General features: G+C 41.0%; 1 protein-coding gene across 1 annotated transcript in view; it reads left to right on the plus strand.

The window, feature by feature from the left end:
- The window catches only part of LOC141351440 (perforin-1-like), a 100416-nt gene that overhangs the window by 59716 nt on the left and 34644 nt on the right, over positions 1-6056 (plus strand). The window lies entirely within an intron of this gene.

The raw sequence follows: 6056 nt of genomic DNA on the forward strand, positions 1-6056 counted from the left end.
CCGTCCTTCTTTTTAACAAAGAAAAACCCCGCCCCTGCAGGCGAGGTGGAGGGTCGGATGAGACCAGCACGAAGGGCATCCTTAATATATTTATCCATAGCCTCCCTCTCTGGACCAGATAACGAATAAAGTCTACCTTTAGGCGGAGTCGTGCCTGGGAGGAGATCGATAGCACAATCATACGACTGGTGGGGAGGAAGGGAAGGGGCCCGGGCTTTACTGAAAACCTGGCTGATGTCGGCATATTCCGCCAGGACTCTGGTCAAATCGGCCGCTGGTATCTGCGGAGGGGAAGACACAAGAGCAGAAACAGCGGAACCCAAACAAGAAACATGACAAGACTGAGACCAAGACAAAATAACACCTCTCTGCCAATCCACGTGAGGATTATGCTGTACGAACCACCCATGCCCCAAAACAATGGGATACAAAGTAGCATGAAGTAGGTACAGCACAATCTTCTCATGGTGATTCCCAGAGATACGAAGACTTACAGGTGTGGTGCAGTGAGTAATCTGTGCCATCTGCTGGCCACGCAGAGAGAAGACATCCAGGCGATTCTTGAGAGGAACAATGGAGAGACCCCAGGAATGAGCTAATCTTTGATCAATGAAGTTACCTTCAGACCCCGTGTCTAGCAGAGCAATAGTGGATATATCCCGCCCGGCGAAGGATATCGTGACAGGCATGTTAGTGCAGGAATTTGGGGAGAATTTAGGTGTAGAGGCGCCCATCAGTCCTCCCGACTTCACTGATGGGCGGAGCCCTTTTAACGGACAGTCTTTAGCTATGTGACCCGGCTTGCCACAGTACAGACATGGCGCATTGCGAAGACGTTGTTCCTTCTCTTGAACAGATAACCAGAATTTACCAATCTGCATAGGTTCTGATTCAGATGAAGGGGGGGTAGATGAGGGCAGTGGTTGACGTGGAGACAAGGATGTTCTTGGTTGTCGTAGAGTTCGACGCTGTGCACGTAAAGATCGGCGAGCTTTAATGCGGAGAGCTAAATCAATAATTGCCTCCAGTGACTCTGGCAGTTCGTGCGTGGAAATCTCGTCCCGAATCTCATCGATCAGACCGTCAACAAAACGCGCCCGGAGCACTTCCTTATTCCACTTGCAGGTGGCAGCAAGAGTCTTAAACTGAATAGCATAGTCAGTTACTGATAACCCAGACTGGGTAAAATGAGTCAGATGGGCGGCAGCAGCGCCACCACGGGCAGATCGATCAAACAGCCTCTCCATCTCATCTTTAAACTCCGTAAAAAAGTGACAACAAGGATCGTGGGAATCCTAAACAGCCGTGGCCCAGTCCCGGGCCTTATCGACAAGACGAGTGATGACGTACGCCACCTTAGTACGTTCTGAAACATAACGGCGGGGCTGCAGAGCGAAGATCAGAGAACATTGAGATAAAAATGCTTGGCAAGCGGCTGGATCTCCGTTGTATGGTGGCGGGTCAGAGACATGAGGCTCTCTCTCGAGTGGAGATGCAGAATGTTCCCGTTGCATACGGGCCAAACGAGCAGTGAGATTGGCGACTTGGGCAGTAAGATCCTCAATCATGTGATTGGTGGAAGTTAACTGGGCAGTGTGTTGGCCTAACCAGGAGCCCTGTTGTGCAAGCGCCGACCTCATGGAATCGGCCTCTGCGGAATCCATTCTTGGCGAGTCCATTCTGTAAGGAACACAGACAAAGGATTCCAGAGCAGAGTGATGTTTATTAAGCTCACACAAAAAGTCTCTCAGTCACCAAAATCACTTTAGGTATCCGGGGAAAAATTAAACCTCCGAATTACACGGCGAACTGAATCACGGAACAACCCAAAAGGGACAACTCGCCAACAGCAACAGTCCAGAGCTGTGATATAGAGGAGAAACACAGTTAGTGGGGGTCAACAATGAAAGCGCTAGACAGCGCAACAAACTGAACAGCTCGCTGGAGATTGGCAGAACTGAGAAGACTGAAGCAGCGTGACGGCTGGAACTCTGCAATGACGAGACAGCAGATAACACAGACTAATATTTGTGAATTAAACTGGGAACATAACATGACAGGACAAGATGGCGAAATGCATCAGAGGCACCTCTAGTACATTCAATGACGGACTCGCAAAGACTGAGGGGAACGAGAGAGTTATATACTGCTGCCGATTGGGGATCAAACAAGCTTCAGGTGATGATGACGTCAGTGAGGAAATCACAGCAAACGGGAACACCTGCGAAAGACGCGCACATGGATCTGTGAGGCAAACATACAAGACAACAAAGGAAAACAGACACACAGCAAACCGGTAAGACCGAAATCATGACAAAAGTATAACCTTATTAAGTATAACCTTAAAATGTATAAGTATAACCTTAAAATGCAGTCTTCTGCAGAGAGAAATAACAAATAATAACAAACCTTCAGACACTGTGGATAAAACCTATCAATTGCATGACTTTAAACACATCATGTGTCTTTACGGCATAAACACAGATTCCAGAAAATCATTGACAGTGTGAATGAACCAAAAATCAAAGGGTACTGGACCAAGTTTAAGTATAATATGAATGGGCCCTTCTTCAATGTATTGTGTCTAACAGATACCAAATAGCAAAGTTTGTCTCACCTGTGGGTCACAACACTTAGTTCTGTCCTAGTATACACCTCGGTCTAGATCTCATCCAAACACTGTAAACGGAGCAGAACAGAAATGTTAATTTGTAAGTAGAAATGATAAGTGGACCCAGATTTGTTCCAGAATGTATTAAATGAAATTAACATGGTCTGCTTTGTCTAAGATAAAGGATAAATGCACAGTTAAATAAAAGACATTTTAAAAGGGTTGAGTTGTCTGAACCAAGTCATCTTGTTGCTTTGACGTCTTTGTTTTATTTTATCTTTACCCTTCTGCTTGTTAACAGCACACATCTTCAGTTATGTTCAATTATGACTTTATGCATTACTTAATTACTTTATTAATTTTATACACACCTTCAGGATCATGAGTGTACTTTAATAGATAAGACTGAGCAGTGTTGATTTACCATCAGGGATTTTGATCTGTAACTGAATTCAGTCAAAGCAACCAGATGACTGTCTGATGACTCGAATGAGTTAAAGGATTACTCTTCCCACCAAAATGAAAATTGACTGATTATTTACAATCATGTCATCCAAGAAGTTATCTATTACTTTTTTAACAGTACACAATCAGAGTTATATTAAATAATTTCCTGGTTCTTTACATTTATATATTGTATTTATATTTTTGCTTTATAATGTCATTGACTGGGATCAACGCTTTTCAAAGCTCAAAAGTACATCCATCCATCATCAAAGTAATCCACACGCAACCCAGTGGATTAATAAATGTCTTCCGAAGCAAAACAATACATTTGTGAGAAAAACATATTTATAGCTTTTTATGATAGAGACAAGACATTTACAAAGTTAAAAAGACAATTTAAATATGGCGGCACGTGTTATCGCATTGGATGTTATGCATCTCATGACTAGTCGTAATATGAATTGTGATGAAACACAGTAGAGACACGTGAGAAACAATGCGATTGAGTTGTTGTAGTCTGTTTCCATTACATATGCATCGTAACTCGCTTAAAGCTTAAAATATAAAGTTTTTCTCACAAGCCTATCATTTTGCATCAGAAGACCCACTGGGTTATATATGGATCACCTCAATGATGGATGGATGCACCCCTGGAACTTCAAAACACTGATGCCCAGTCAATGCCATTATCAAGCACTGAAGAACCAGGACCAGTGGCGGACAATGACTTATCTTCCGAGGGCGCACAATGCAATGCGAAGCTCATCCCAACATGTATGTAGCCCGTCATGTGTGTGGTTCGTCATTTTTAAAATATGTGTTAGGTGAATCACGTGTCATGTCAAAATAAGTGCCTGCTGCACACACATCTGAAGGGTTTATGATAAAAGAGACCTGCATTATCTCATGCGTAATCAGAGTTTACTGTTAAGTGAATGTGTTGCGTGTATTTTGTGAATGTGAGAGTCTCTTTTATCATAAACGGTTTTGGCGCGTGTGCAGCAGGCACTTCTTTTGACAAGACAAGTGATGCACATGGTTTACATGACGCAACAAACACATATTTTGAAAACACGAGCAACACACATGACACTCTGAACACTTATTTTGAATTTGCACCCCTCAGAAGAGCAGTAACGAGCCGCCACTGGCCAGGACAGTATTTAATATAACTCTAAGGGCTCTATCTTACACCCGGCGCAATGCAGCGCAGTGCGCGATGCAAGTATCTTTCGCTAGTTTCCACCCTAATTTTCACGTTTAGCGCCGCGTTGTTTAAATAGCAAATGCATTTGCGCCACCTTTTGCGCCCAGGGGTGTTCTGGTCTGAAAACGAGGTGTGTTCAGGCGCATTGTTGGTGCGTTGCTATTTTGAGGCAACTTGACTACGCCATTGACCAACAAAAACCTGGTCTAAAGTCTAAAGTCAATGGCGAAATGTGTTTTATGTTATTTAAAGAGCGCATTAGTAAAATGTGCCTATAAACGGGAGGACAACGCGGGTTTGCTTATCACAAATTACATGAATGCGCAGCAGCACAAATGCTTTTAAATATGAAAGATTAAAGGATTGAATGTAAAAGATTATTATTGAGTCTCTTGGACATAAATGAGGACTAATTATGAGACGTTAGAAGGCACAAAGAGCTGCTTCACCTGCAGCCTGGTAAGTAAATAAATGCTTTGCTTTAAACAAATGCATCTGTTTTTAAATGTTTTTTTTTAATGCTACCTCACGGATTTATTGTATATGATGACTCTGTACCTGTGGATATGGTGAGATGAGAAACATTTTTATGTAATGCTTAAAAAAAACTCTTTGCTAAAAAACACTGTCCAAAGTGCTGAAACGTGAGGAGAGCCGTTTGTAAATTCTTTATCTCCTGTTTGTTACAAATAAAGTATTTTTAGAGTACAAACATTATCTTACATACTTGTAAATTATTTTTTGATGATATTGGATAGCCATACATTTAAAGCAATTACAAGCATGCCTTTTACTTCCATGACTAAAAGAAAACGGGTTTTAAAGGTTTTAATAAAAAAATAACAATTTCAATACAAGTGAAAAACAACACAATTATTTAACATTAATCTTACACTGGGGATCTTCTTCCTCCGCTTAGTTTTTCAGTTTACAAAGTCCGTCATCTAAATAGGGATTAGACAAAGCGCCAGCGCAACTTGCTTTTAAAGGGGATGAGAGCTGTGAATCTCATTGGTTTATTGCACGTTACACCCAAAATACTCCCATTACAATAGGACCAACCCTTTTCGACCATGCGCTCGGCGCACAAACCATTTTTCCTGTCGTTAAATTAGCAAAAGTGGATTTGGACACGCCCATTTAGACGTTGCGCTGTGCGCTTTAGACAATGCGTTAGATTGTTAAAATAGGGCCCCTAATTGTGTTTGGCTAAAGAAAGAAAGACAAACATCTTGTATGACATGGGGTTGAGTAAATAATCCTTCATAGCTAAACGTTTACGTAAAAATTATAATTGTATCATTTACTCACCTTCATGTTGTTATAAACTTGCCAAAAATTCTTTAATCTGATAAATGATGTCAATCATATAGTTGATGGTACCCATTGACTTCCATAATAGGAAAAATTAATTTTATTGAAGTAAATGAGCAGCTGTGTTCCTAACATCATTTATCAAAATATCTTGTTTTGTGTATACCACAATAAATAAACTCATGCCGGTTAAGAACATAAACAGGGCCTGTGTGATGATCACTAAAGCACAATGAAAGACATGTAAAGCTATCTTACCTTGAAATAAAATTTGACACAGACTACTGAAAATCTAATGAATGAAAAGACAAAAAATAATATATTACGCACAAATGTTCAGAACAACATTGCAGTATAGTGCTTAGTATAATGTGTTTTAAATAAGTAAATTCAACTTACATTATTTGTATAGTATATATCAGTACAGTGACATGCACAAGTTTGGGCACCCCTGGTAAATAAATTCTGTTAATGTAA

The sequence above is a fragment of the Misgurnus anguillicaudatus genome, chromosome 20, assembly GCF_027580225.2.
Source record: "Misgurnus anguillicaudatus chromosome 20, ASM2758022v2, whole genome shotgun sequence".
Taxonomy (NCBI): Eukaryota; Metazoa; Chordata; class Actinopteri; order Cypriniformes; family Cobitidae; genus Misgurnus; species Misgurnus anguillicaudatus.